Source organism: Bos indicus, chromosome 6, assembly GCF_029378745.1.
Source record: "Bos indicus isolate NIAB-ARS_2022 breed Sahiwal x Tharparkar chromosome 6, NIAB-ARS_B.indTharparkar_mat_pri_1.0, whole genome shotgun sequence".
In the NCBI taxonomy this organism is placed as follows: domain Eukaryota; kingdom Metazoa; phylum Chordata; class Mammalia; order Artiodactyla; family Bovidae; genus Bos; species Bos indicus.
Genome location: NC_091765.1, coordinates 33,243,456 through 33,258,855, shown reverse-complemented (window position 1 = coordinate 33,258,855; position 15,400 = coordinate 33,243,456).

The following is a 15,400-nucleotide window of genomic DNA, read 5'->3' as shown; positions in this document are numbered from 1 at the left end:
CATAAAAATATTTGCTTTTCTTTCTTCTTATTAACTGAATTACTTCAACAGTTTTATCTAGTATAAATGATTTCCTGACCATCTAAACTAGAACAGCAAAACTGAGAATAAAGAACAGAGTCTATCCAAAAAACTACATTAAATACCCATCTTATAAGTTAAATCTCTATTCTTTTTAACAATAAAATTATTTCTGACTCTTGAAGTATATTTACATTTGAAAAATTGGATAGTGAATCAAATATTAGTATTACGGGTGTAGCATTCTGAATATGGAATATACATTGTAAATAAAATTACAGTAACAAAAATCTGTGGGAGATTGGATATTCCCTCAAATTCTCTGAGTGGAATATCAGTAGTAAACCACTAGACTTTCCTTTCCTTTAACACCCTGCATACTTATTGTTTGACAGACCTCATTTATACCAGGGCAGAAATTGCATGTTAATGACATTTATAAGAAGAAGTGGACATTCAAAGTTACAAAGAAGCTGACTAAACAACAAACTTTAAAATTGTTTGGCAGGATAAGAGAGCTTAAGGAGTCATTAGAAGAAAGAGTTAAGGATAAGTAAGGATAAGTAGGAGGATAATGATAATTACAATTTAATCCCGGATAATAATGCAAAGGTTAAAAGTTGAATACAATAACGTGCAGTATATTACTTTAATGTTCCATCATTTTGATAGAAAGGATCTGATATAAAGATTGATTTGATGCAGGTCACCCCATCAGCTTCTCTGTCTAAAGATAAATCTCTCTTTGGGCTGATATGGTTGCAGCTTGCCTGATCCTGACCTATTATATCAAGAAAAATTGTCATGTACTAGATGTGTTTCATTTTGCTTACTACTGTGACCTAAAAATACTTTGTTCTTACAAAAGTTTAACTCTGAAGATTATAACATGTACAAAACAAGGAACTGTTTTATAGAATACATTCCAAAGCTCTAGATAGTCAAACCTGTTATGTATTGACTTAACGTGTAGAGTTATTGTTATAGACACATGAATACTAATTTGTTTCCATTTGAAGTAATGGACTATACTATGAATTGAAATCCATGACCTTAAGTTATTTTGTGATTTTGAAGAATTTCTTTTTTAAAAAGATGTTTCAAATAACAAATATTCTTTTTATCACTAATTTTTATCTGTAAGTAAAGTCTCAAACCTTTTACTCAAGATTGTGTATATATATATATATATATGCATATATATGGAATTTAGAAAGATGGTAACAATAACCCTGTATACGAGACAGCAAAAGAGACACTGATGCATAGAACAGTCTTTTGGACTCTGTGGGAGAGGGACAGGGTGGGATGATTTGGGAGAATGGCTTTGAAACATGTATAATATCATATATGAAACAAGTCGCCAGTCCAGGTTCAATGCATGATACTGGATGCTTGGGGCTGGTGCACTGGGATGACCCAGAGGGATGGTATGGGGAGGGAGGAGGGTTCAGGACGGGGAACACGTGTATACCTGTGGAGGATTCATGTTGATATATGGCAAAACCAATACAATATTGTAAATTTAAAAAATAAAATAAAATATATTAAAAGAAAAAAAGAGTCAGACAAAAAAAAAAAAAAAATTGTATGAAGAATCAGGGCCCAGTGTTTTCCCCAGGTTCAATTTAAACCTCACTTTCTTCAAAAGTCTACAACAGAAAAACTAAGAACTAAGTATTTCTCAAAATTTTAGTTTGGCTTTCCTTTTTATATCATACTTCACTTTTACTTTTAAATAGTATATGAATATTAATAATCTAAGAGCAACAATATGCTTAAAATAAAATATATCATTTTTCTACCTTGAAAATAGATTATGACTTTCAATTTTTGAAATATTTTCTTCTGATATTTAACAAACGTAGTATTACACTGCTGTGTTTTTACTTCGGAGAAGGCGATGGCACCCCACTCCAGCACTCTTGCCTGGAAAATCCCATGGACGGAGGAGCCTGGTGGGCTGCAGTCCTTGGGGTCACTAAGAGTCGGACATGACTGAGCGACTTCACTTGTACTTTTCACTTTCATGCATTGGAGAAGGAAATGGCAACCCACTCCAGTGTTCTTGCCTGGAGAATCCCAGGGACGGGGGAGCCTGGTGGGCTGCCGTCTATGGGGTCGCACAGAGTTGGACACGACTGAAGCTGTTTTTACTTATTTACTTTAAACACTATCTATTGACTTTGTGTTTTAACAGTTGAGAATATAAATCTCTTATATCTCTACCTCAGACTTCTCCTACTCCTCACCTTACACTAAAATTCAATCAAATTTTTAGTTAAATTGTTGGTTAATGTTTAAGTGCTTAATTGCCATAAAATATCGCTTATTTCTGCTTTGCCCAATAGACCAAATTGGTTTTTTTTTGTTTTCCTCATTTTTATGAGTTTAATCTACCAACCTAAACTAAATCAATTTATTTTTATTATTTTGACTTTTCTTTTTTCCATGCTGCAATCTTTTCCCACTTTATTAGAAAGTTATCAGTGAAAAAGTCACAGTTCAGAACAATCTCTAGATTCTCTAAAACTTACAATGCACATACTTTGACTATATAAGCCAATGAAAATCCTCCTGTTTTTACACTATATTTATGTACAATATGAAAAGTGCAATCACTTCATGTCAGCTTCAAGAGTGGCTTCTGTTCAAATTTTGCCATATTTCAACTAGATGATAAAACTTGTCCAATCAATATTATGAAGTGTATTTTAATTATACCATAGTGTTGGTTTTGAACCTGAGATATGTGGTCCAGATTTAAAATCTAAGCAGACCTGTAATAATTCTGAATTTGTGCATGTGTACATATTTATTTAACATAAAACTTATATTGTTTAATTGTAAAAAATGTAAATGAAGGTGAAAACACTAAAGTAATTTCTGTATATGCTGACTTAAATATATATATGACTGTATATCTAATATACTCATAAGTTGAATATATAGAACTCCTACAACACACAAGACACTATTTTATTTAATCTTCTCTACAGCCCTGTAAGTATGGTCATATAATTTAATGTTTAAGCCAGAACATTTCTGAGAGTAACTACTACTACTAATAAGTTGCTTCAGTCGTGTCCGACTCTGTGCGACCCCACAGACGGCAGCCCACCAGGCTCCGCCGTCCCTGGGATTCTCTGAGAGTAAAAAGGGGCACTATTGATAATTACTTTGGGCAAGAGGCAAAAATGAGGATGAATACTCACCCCACATATAAAGTGAAAGTTCTCCTCATTAAGTCATCCCAGAATGATTTCTTCTTTCTCTGAATTCTTACCCTACATACAAACCAGGAGATCAACATTTAGAGAGACAAAGAAACTTATCTAAATCAAACATCTATTAAGCATATTGGTTGGTATTCAAACTTGGGACATATGATGATGGACATGACCAGAATAGCAAGTGAAGAAAATATACCCACAACAGAATAAAAAATTATAGCATGTTATCATTGGTTTAATGTGTATATGAATGTTTAATTTTGAAAGATGTATATCTAAAATGATATATAAGCAAACTGCTAACAATGTTTAATCAAGGAGAATGAGTGATTGAAAATGGAGAGACTTTAACTTTATTATGCATATGTTTCTGTATAGTCCCTTCCATCCTGGAATGCGAAGTTAAGTGGGCCTTAGGAAGCATCACTACGAACAAAGCTAGTGAGGTGATGGAATTCCAGTTGAGCTATTTCAAATCCTAGAATATGATGCTATGAAAGTGCTGCACTCAATATGGCAGCAAATGTGGAAAACTCAGCAGTGGCCACAGGACTGGAAAATGTCGGTTTTAATTCCAATCTGAGTTGAATGAGTTTGAATAGGCTCCAGGAGTTAGGGGTGGACAGGGAAGTCTGGTGTGCTGCAGTCCAAGGAGTCGCAAAGAGTCGGACACAACTAAGTGACTGAACTGAACTGAACTGATAGTCCAGTACCATGCAACCCCATCACCATAATATCCCCACTCAGCCAATGGGCATGCACTCTTTTACTTAAATAAAACATTTCACCAGTGTAAATTTTAACTTTCTCTAAAGACTGATAAAAGTTAATTTGCCTAAAAGTATTAAAGATATAAAAATAAGTTTGAACACATCAATTACATTCTGCTTTGAAAGTATTTTGAAGGATTATGCTGATTTCAGGTTTATCATACCTGAGCCAATATCTTTAACTTTAAGTAAAAATGTTTAAAATGTTTTAATTGCATAATTAAATCACTGAAAGTATATTCATATATTGGTGAGGTTAAAAAATTAGGTTGTATTAAATACTTTAAAATGCAATTAATTAAATAATAGACTTTGCTTTTCAGATCTAATTGAGATTTTATCTTATTTTTTCCCTCACTTTAGCAGGTTTTTTGCTCTAGATAAATGAAATGATTAGTTTAATAAATTATTAAGCATATATATTTGTATGGAAACACAGAAAAAGGTTCACAATGATAAGATGATCCATTTTACTGTAACTGAAGGAAATTAAAACCCCTTTAAAATCAAGCTTAGTTTTCATGAATTCCATACCTCAGAGACTCAGGAAGACAGATTCCTTCCTGAAAGTATATTGAAAAAATTACAACATTGAAGGACAAGACTTGGTGCTTAAACAAAAATCACATAGAATTTCATATATAAAATATCCTTTTCATAAAATACAAATCAAAGATAACCAAAGCAATCACATCATTTTAGTTTACTTTTCTCCACAGGGATAAGAGAGAAACAAGATGAAAGGGATAGTTCCTTGAATCACTGGTACCTCAGCTAAACTATAGAGTTATAGTTATTTCCACAGTTTCTCCATAGAACAAGAACACTTAATCTTTTCTTACTACCCAGTAACTACACAGCAAATACTTGGTAACAGGAAGCTATCACATTGCAAGTGAAGAATTAATAGATTGTATATGTGTTTGTGCTTCAGACATATGGTTTAGGATATGAGAATAGTTTTCTAAAGATCTTGAGCCTTACAATATGCGTTCTACTCCAACCAAGATTGATGGAACCAGCAAATGCACTCTCAAAGAAGGATTAGTCAGATTTTATAACCATGAATTAATCTAAGAAAAACTGTAATTTCAAAGGACTAAATTAAAAATTACTTCTTTTCCTTAGGCACTGAAAGGCATAAATATGGAGCTTGATTTTGTGATATAAAACAATTGAAACACAACTTTAATAGCGAACATGAATATATGCCTTTGCCCTATATCATATCTACCATGGGGTAGCTGCAATAAGATGAACATATAGTCCCCTTGCACATATGCAGGTAAGCAAGGTTAATGTATGAAAAGAGACTCAGTACAGTGAAAGAAAACTTTCACATGACATTAACAATAATCTGCACTGGTCTCTTAATCGATAACAGAGACTATATAAAAACAGAGCCACAAATTACTTTGTAATTAATTGCCCTTGACTTTCTACTTTAAACTTAAAATATGTGCTCTTTGAATCAAGTGACTCTCCCTTGTTCCTTCACTATGTAATCTACCACCAAGTACACTGTCAGCTACATACTGATGTTTAATCATTATTGATTACGGATGGTGGGGCAGAAGAAAGAATGACTAAGAAACTATGCTCCAGTGGTAAGATGAGACAGAAGGAAAAATATAAGGATTTTGATAAGAATGAAAAGAGAAAAAAATGAGAGCTGTTTTGTGTGTGATTTACTGCATCTGGTTACATGGAAGTTGAAAGTTGCTCCCATATCCAGCACTTAATCTTTTTTAAGGGAGCATACTCTGCCTTGGAAACAGCTGAACTGATACATGGCCAAACAGTGGGAAGGATACTGGTGTCCGAGGACTCACTTTCCTTCATTCCGTAATTGTGATGTTATCTGCTGTGCTTCCAGAAATGAGAGCAAGGGAGAGAGAAGAGAAGATAGATGCCTCCTTGGTGTCCCCCTGCTGCAGCTAAAGGATTGTGCACTTCAGAAAAAAAAAAAAAAAAGAAGAATCTTATTTCAAAAAAATCATCACCCAAACTTGATCCTAAGCTAAATATTTTTTAAAGTGATAGTGATGCTTGGGGCTGGTGCACTGGGATGACCCAGAGGGATGGTACGGGGAGGGAGGAGGGAGAGGGGTTCAGGATGGGGAACACGTGTATACCTGTGGTAGATTCATGTTGATGTATGGCAAAACCAATACAATGTTGTAAAGTAATTAGCCTCCAATTAAAATAAATAAATTAATATTTTTTTAAAAAAGAATATTAAAAAAATAAAATATAATAATAAAGTGATAGTCTTAGGTTTACTTTCATTCCTTTTGATACCTACCCTCCGCCCCAATTTCTACTTGAAACTAAAGGTTATACTTGGAAAAAAAAAAACACACTATTGATATTTCCAGTCAAAATTAAAGTGAAAATTGCAACTGGTCTCACAGGAACACCTGAAGGAGTAAGAGGTTTTTGTTTCTTTTGAACACACATGTTTAGAGGAACTTAAAAAGTTTTAAATGAAAATTAATTTTTAAATTATATAAAATTCTTGTCTGTATCTCAAATTATCTGAAGAATCTTCTACCTCTACTCAAAAGTCCAATAATCCTTAGTAAATTAAGATAGAATGCAATTCAAGATGGTTTAGAAAAAAAGACTTTTTATATAACTTGGCGAAAAAATGATAATAGACGGGTTCATGATTTGTTAACTGAGAGCGCTTAAGCTCACGTGACTATGCTAGTACATTGTAATGGTGAGTAGTTGGACAGACTAAGACATGATACAAGTAAAGCAGTAAATTTTTCTGTGGTCGTCTTTTGCTGCCAATAACTGTGTGTGTGTGGGAGTGTGTTTTTAATAAGAGTTCAAAGTTTCAAGTTTGGGGACTACAACCAAATACTTAACAGTACGATTTATTTTACTGAAATAACAAAGAAGAAGCACTGTGATTAAATTATGCTTAACTCAGGCCTTCATAAATTAACCAACATTATTTTAACTTGAATTTTGTATGGAGTTATAGGCAGTAATAATCTCTTCTAGTTAAAGTATTTCATATTAAAGTGAAAAACAAGTTATTTATATCTACCATTCCCAATCCTCAGTGAGCAAACCTTATTTTTCCCTAATTCCTAGTTAGCATGGACAACAAAGATTTTCCTCACTGTCACTATTAACTAAATTTTTTCTGTGGCTAGAGTCATCATTCTTCTTAGACTACTAACCTTGTGCTAAGAGCAAATGATCTCTCAGGTTATCTCTGATCTCTGACCTCTAAAATTAGAAAAAAAAATTTAAAAAAAGAACAATGTCTCATCTTAGTGCTAGTAATATGATTTTTATTGTTTAGTCACTAAGTCTTATACAACTCTGGCAACCAATCAGTACAGTTGTTCACTCGTATCTGAACCCATGGACTGCAGCACTCCAGGCTTCTCTGTCCATCACCAACTCCTGGCGCTTGCTCAAACTCATGTCCAATGAGTCAATGATGCCATCCAACCATCTCATCCTCTGTCATCCCTTTCTTCTCCTGCCCTCAATCTTTCCCAGCATCAGGGTCTTTTCAAATGAGTCAATTCTTCGCATCAGGTGGCCAAAGTATTAGAGTTTCAGCTTCAGCATCAGTGAAGTTTCCAATGAATATTCCAATGAATATTCAGGACTGATACTCTTTAGCATTGACTGGTTTGATCTCCATGCAGTCCAACGGACTCTCAAGAGTCTTCTGCAACACCACAGTTTTAAAAGCACCAACTTTCGAATGCGCAGTCTTCATGGTCCAACTCTCACATCCATACATAACAACTGGAAAAACCATACCTTTGACTACACAGACATTTGTCAGCAAATTAACGTCTCTATTTTTAATATGCTGTGTAGGTTGGTCATAGTTTATCTTCCAAGGAGCAAAAGTCTTTGAATTTCTTGGCTGTGGTCACCATCCATAGTGATTTTGGAACCCAAGAAAATAAAGTCTGTCACTGTTTCCATTGTTTCCTCATCTATTTGCCATGAAGTGATAGGACCAGATACCATGATCTTAGTTTTCTGAATGTCGAGTTTTAAGCCAATTTTTGACTCTCTTTCACTTTCATCAAGAGGCTCTTCAGTTACTCTTTGCTTTCAGCGTAAGGATGGTGTCACCTGCATATCTGAGGTTATTGATATTTCTCCCGGCAATCTTGATTCCAGCTTGTGCTTCATCCAGCCCAGCATTGTACATAATGTACTCTGCATATAAGTTAAATAAGCAGGGTGACAATATACAGACTTGACAATATACGGACAATATACATACTCCTTTTCCTATTTGGAACCAGTCTGTTGTTCCATGTCCAGTTCTAACTGTTGCTTCCTGACCTGCATACAGGTTTCTCAAGAGGCAGGTCAGGTGGTCTGGTATTCCCATGTCTTTCAGAATTTTCCACAGTTTATTGTGATCCACACAGTCAAAGGCTTTGGCATAGTCAATAAAGCAGAGGTAGATGGTTTTTTGGAACGCTCTTGCTTTTTCAATGATCCAGTGGATGTTAGAAATTTGATCTCTGGTTCCTCTGCCTTTTCTAAATCCAGCTTGAACATCTGCAAGTTCTCAGTTCACCTACTGTTGAGGTTTTGCTCGCAGAATTTTGGGCATTACTTTGCTAACATGTGAGATGAGTGTCATAGTGCTATAGTTTGAACATTATTTGGTATTGTCTTTCTTTGGGATTGGAATTAAAACTGATCTTTTCTAGTCCTATGTCCACTGCTGAGTTTTCCACATTTGCTGCCATACTGAGTGCAGCACTTTCACAGCATCATCTTTTAGGATTTGAAATAGCTCAGCTGGAATTTCATCACCTCCACTAGCTTTGTTCATAGTGATGATTTCTAAGGCCTACTTGACTTCGCATTCCAAGATGACTGGCTCTAGGTTAGTGATTACACCATCGAGGTTATCTGGGTCATGAAGATCTTTTTTGTGTAGTTCCTCTGTGTATTCTTGCCACCTTTTCTTAATATTTTCCGCTTCTGTTAGGTCCATGCCATTTCCATCCTTTATTGTGCTCATCTTTGCATGAAATTTTCCCTTGGTATCTCTGCTTTTTTTGAAGAGATCTCTAGTCTTTCCCATTCCATTTTTTCCCTCCTTTTCTTTGCATTGATCACTGAGGAAGGCTTTCTTACCTCTCCTTGCTATTCTTTGGGACTCTGCATTCAGATGGATATATCTTTCATTTTCACCTTTGCCTTTAGCTTCTCTTCTTTTCTCAGATATTTGTAAGGCCATCTCAGACAACCATTTTGCCTTTTTGCATTTCTTTTTCTTGGGGATAGTCTTGATCACTGCCTACTGTACGATTTCATGAATCTGTCCATAGTTCTTCAGGCACTCTGTCTGTCAGGTCTAATCCCTTCAATCTATTTCTCAATACCACTGTATGCCGTAAGGGATTTGATTTAGGTCATACCTGAATGGTCTAATGGTTTTCCCTACTTTCTTCAACTTAAGTCTGAATTTTGCAATACGAAGTTCATGATCTGAGCCACACTCAGTTCCCAGTTGTGTGTTTGCTGACTGTAGAGAGCTTCTCCATCTTTGGCTGCAAAGAACATAATCAATCTGTTTTTGGCATTGAACATCTGGGGATGTCCATGTGTAGAGTCTTCTCTTGTGCTGTTGGAAGAGGGTATTTGCTATTACCAGTGTGTTCTCTTGGCAAAACTCTGTTAGCCTTTGCCTTGCTTCATTTTGTACTCCAAGGCCAACCTTTTCTGTTATTCTAGGGATCTCTTGACTGCCTACTTTTGCATTCATGTCCCCTATGATGAAGACATCGTTTTTTGGTGTTAGTTCTAGAAGGTCTTGTAGGTCATCATAGAATCATTCAATTTCAAATTCTTCAGCATTAATGGTTGGGGCATAGACTTGGATTACTGTGATATTGAATCATTCGCCTTGGAAACGAACAGAGATCATTCTGTTGCTTTTTGAGATTGTACCCAAGAACTGCATTTCGAACTATTTTGTTGACTATGCGGGCTATTACTCTTCAAAGGAATTTTTGCCTACAGTAGTAGATAGAATGGTCATCTGAGTTAAATTTGCCCATTCTGGTCCATTTTAGTTCACAGATTCCTAAAATGTCAATGTTCACTCTTGCCATCTCCTGTTTCACCACTTCCAATTTGCCTTGATTCATGCACCTAACATTCCAGGTTCTTATGCAATATTGTTCTTTACAGTGTCAGAATTTACTTCTATCTTTAGTTCACATTGACAATGGGTATTGCTTTCACTTTGGCTCCTACTCTTCATTCTTTCTGGAATTATTTCTCCACTCTTCTCCAGTAGTATATTGGGCACCTACCGACCTGGGGATTTCATCTTTCAGTGTCATATTTTTTGCCTTTTCATGTTGTTCATGGGGTTCTCAAGGCAAGAATACCGAAATGGTTTGCCATTCCCTTCTTCAGTGGAGCACGATTTGTCAGAACTCTCCAACATGACCCTTCCTTGGGGACTGATATTAGCCCCACAACCTCTTTATCCTGGGAAGTGTCTCTACAACAGAACCACAGATACCAGCCAGGAGGATGTGTGGTTACTCAATGAAAACATGGCCTTGTCTATCAGCCCAGTCCACCTGGCAGGGGCTGTCAATCAACTACTTGACTGCATGACTAGTGTCTCCACTGGCTTCCCATTGTGTTTTGATGGGATTTATGTTAATAGCACCAAAAGAACTATGCCATATGCCTTCAAACTGATTGCCTCAATTCTTTTGAGGCAATTCTGTCTTTTCCTCTGACTCATTTTTAGCAATAGCCAGACTCCTTAAAAATAATAAATAAATGTTGTATAGTCCCTTAAATATTTATTCCAAAAAATTCATTGAATACTTGGCATTGTTTATTTCTGTAGAAGGTGAAGGAAACAACAACTTCAAGACTCCAAGAAGCAATGCCTCTGAATGTGTGACTTAACCAGCCCATATGTTTTACCTTTGGAATAGCCTCTCCAGGATCCAGAAAAGTAAGTAGGCTCTTTGAAAAGACAAAAAAAAAAAAAATTCAGAGAAACAATACTGAATTAGAAGTAAAAGTAGAGACAGTTCAGTTCAGTCACTCAGTTATGTCCAACTCTTTGCAACCCCATGGACTGCAGCACGCCAGGCCTCCCTATCCATCACCAACTCCTGAAGTTTACTCAAACTCATGTCCATTGAGTCAGTGATGAAATCCAAACATCTCATCCTCTGTTGGCCCCTTCTCCTCCATTTTTTCCAAGCATCAGGGTCTTTTCCAATAAGTCAGCTCTTCACATCAGGTGGCCAAAGTATTCAAGTTTCAGCTTCAACATCAGTCCTTCCAATGAACATTCAGGACTGATTTCCTTTAGGATGGACTGGTTGGATCTCCTTGCAGTCCAAGGGACTCCCAAGAGTCTTCTCCAACACCACAGTTCAAAAGCATCAATTCTTCAGCACTCAGCTTTCTTTATAGTCCAACTCTCACATCCATACATGACCACTGGAAAAACCATAGCCTTGACTAGATGGACCTTTGTTGGCAAAGTAATGTCTCTACTTTTTAATATGCTGTCTAGGCTGGTCATAACTTTTCTTCCAAGGAATAAGTGTTTCTTAATTTCATGGCTGCAGTTAACATCTGCAGTGTTTTGGAGCCCAAGAAAATAAAGTCTGTCACTGTTTCCACTGTTTCCCCGTCTATTTGCCATGAAGTGATCTTAGTTTTCTGAATGTTGAGTTTTAAGCCAACTTTTTCACTTTCTTCTTTCACTTTCATCAAGAGGCTCTTTAGTTCTTCTTCAGTTTCTGCCATAAGTGTGGTGTCATCTGTATATCTGAGGTTACTGATATTTCTCCCAGCAGTCTTGATTCCACCTTGTGCTTCCTCCAGCCCAGCGTTTCTCATGATGTACTCTACATATAAGTTAAATAAGCAGGGTGACAATATACAGCCTTGACGTACTCCTTTTCCTATTTGGAACCAGTCTGTTGTTCCATGTCCATTTCAAACTGCTGCTTCCTGACCGGCATACAGATTTCTCAAGAGGCAGGTCAGGTGGTAGTAGAAACAGTGAACACAAAACAAAGAAGCACAGAATATAACAAGAGAATTAGAATCCCTATGGGACAAAATTTAGACACTATCATTTTTCCCTTGCTAAAAGTAGTGTATTTTATTTGCATAATCCTCACTTTTCTTAAAGATAACTTGAAAAGTTCAAGTTCACAATACATGCAACTTCTTTGGATAAATATTCCAGGGCTTTGGTCTGCATGCTGTTCTTTGTCTTGAGCTGTGAGGTACCACTTCCATAGCTGATGTAACTCTGGTTCTATTGCAGGCATTCTGGAAGTTTGTACAACTACCTCTTCCTGCGCTGTAAGTCCTGCTTCTGCAGTCATCTTACCGCAGAGCCCTTGACGTCCATTCAATGCCCATTAAATGTTAGATCAATGTACATTCTAACTATAGGCCTCCAAATGAACAGTCAGCCATACAGCACTCTGTGTATGCTCAGTCTTACCTTCATTACAAGAAAGTTCCAGTTAAACACACCAGCCAATTCTCTGATATCCTCCACTACCTCTGGGAAGGTGTGCACTTGAGACATTCTATATACTCCTATTTTCTATTTGCCACTTCAGGGATCTACTCCCTGTCTAAATGTACTAACCCATCTTTCCTACTATTTGTGCCAAAGCACAAGATTCCTCTGCCTTTTCCTTTCCTTTGGAAACTGCCTACTTTCCCTTTCTCAGCACCTTTTGAGATTCAGATCAAAAGATGTCCTTTTCAAGTGTAATATCCCTCTATCATTCCCTGACTCCTCTTTCCAGTGTCTAAAAAGCTTCCCCTTACCTTCTGATAGGATCCTATTCTAAATTACATACTTCTCCTTTCCTGATTGATGTTTGCTGTTCTGAAATGTAATGCAGGAAAAGACCAGAATAGAATGAACAAAAATTACCTTCCTAGAAAGGAAAACACACGCATGAAGAAGAGATGGGTTTAGTGTAGGAGATCAAATGTATTATCCCATTATTTATGGAAAGTAATTTCATTTATCTTCCTAAAAGAAAATAGGAAAGTACAAAGACCACAGTGCCAAGATACTCTATCTCAACCTCAAATAGTCTTTTTTTTTTTTTAAGAAGAAGGCCTTTACATCTCTGTCTGATAGGAATTCTCCCTTTGTCATGCACTTCTCCTATAAAAAATACTATTAAGAGCTATTGATACCTTGAGGTAGTAATAACTGAAAGGCTCTATGGAAAGAAAACAAATTACTAAAATGGTTGAGAAGAAAATAAGGTTGGAGTAGAAGAAATATACTGCATATATATTGGAGAACATTAAGAATAGAATAAAAAAGGAGAAATAAAAAGTATTAAGGATGATAGATACTATGGAGATATACAGATGTAAAATATTACAGAGATTTTTATAAAGAAGCTAGACCCTTAGAACAGAAGTAATGTGTAAAGAAATAATTAAGTAAACTTTTAAAAATTAAAAACAACTTGAGCCTACAATCAGAAAAGAAGTATAACATTATACAAAACGTTAGTTTAAAAAAAAAAAAGAAGCACATCTTAGGGGATAATGTTGACTAAAATGAAGGTTTAACAAGCATGCTAGCAGAAAAATAAGTGGTTACTTACCCAAGTACAAAACTCAAGATAAGCTCAGATTTTTCCATAATACAAAATGCTATAACTATTAATAAAAATGGTTAACTTGAATTGTCTTTCTTTGATGTGCCACACATTGATGTAAGAACCAATGTGGATGCTATCATATAATCCCAATTATAAAACTAAGTGGTATGTAGTATTAAAACTGGATCTCACACAAGAAGAGGGACATAAAGGTTTAGGAGGCTCCATGTACTCATACAATGTGTACATGGTAGGGCGAGGATTGAAGCCCACATGAGAGTCAATTACCATATAAGGAATACGTCTATACAATTTTGACATGGACTTCTCCAGTAGCTCAGAGGTAAAGAATCTACCTACGATGCAGGGGATGTGCCAGGACCTGTGGGTTCAATCCCTGGGTCAGGAAGATCCCCTGGAGAAGGAAATGGCAACCCACTCCAGTATTCTTGCCTGGGAAATTTCATGGACAGTGGAGCCTGGTGGGCTACAGTCCATGGGATCACAAAAGAGTTGAATAGGATTTAGTGACTAAACACACACACATATATAATTAAAAGATGGATTAAACATACATAAGCCTTGTGTACCATTTTACAGTATAAAATGGAAGAAAATTAAAATCTGCCTGGAGAATCCTATGGACAGAGGAATCTCGTGGGAAACAGTCAATAGGGTCGCAAAGAATCAGACATGACTAAAGCGACTTACTTTACGCATACATGCAAGTAACAAAAACAATTTCATTAAATTAATAAAGCAGAATATTTGGAAATTTTGGCTTTATTTTCACACTGTTAAATACACAATATAAAAGTAGTAATAAAGCTTACAGAAAATTACTAAGCTTTTGAAATATGTTCTTTAAGACATCACTTAAATTGTGTCAAGTGTTCCAACCAATCTTGTCATGAGCAGTAGATAGAGTATGAATTCTTTTCTCAATAGGTTCCTTAGCCCCAAGCAAATATGCATTTGGAAACCTTGGAGCATCAGTGTATGAATACACACAATTGTGTCCAGTCCTTTGTAAACCCACAGACTGTAACTCACCAGGCTCCTTAGTCCATGGAATCAGGCAGGCAAGAATACTGGAGTGGGTTGCTATTTCCTACTCCAGGGGATCTTACTGACCCAGGGATTGGACCCACATCTCTTGCATCTCCTGCATTGGCAGGCAGATTCTTTAGCACTGCACCACCTGGGAAGCCTCTTGGAGTACAGGCCACCAGGCAAATTCACTTCTGCAGAGTTCTCTCTTAGGCGCAAACTGAGGCTCTTGCTACATTTTCTTTCCCCCCAATTTTAAAAACATCTTACTAAGTTTTAAAAACCTTGCTTACCTAAGGCTAGGATTTGGGCACTCTGATAAATTTCCTAAACTTGCTTCCAGGGAATGATTCCATTATATCTAGTAGTGTAAGTCTGCCCTGTAAGTCATTTACACACATCCCTAAACCCTTAGGACAGCCCTATTTCCACTTAACAGCCTTTAGAGAATCAGAACTTTTCATCAATCCTATAGTGCACTTAGGGGAAGAAAGGAAGTGATGTCACTCATAGAATATTGCAAGCATTTCATTCTTCCAAGGTTACTAATAAAAATGATATTTGCTATTATTTATGTTTATCATAAATATCTATTCAATGAAGTAGAAGCAACATAATTCCAAAAATAAGTTAAATATACTTGTGCTTCATCACTCAGTTATGTCCGACTCTTTGA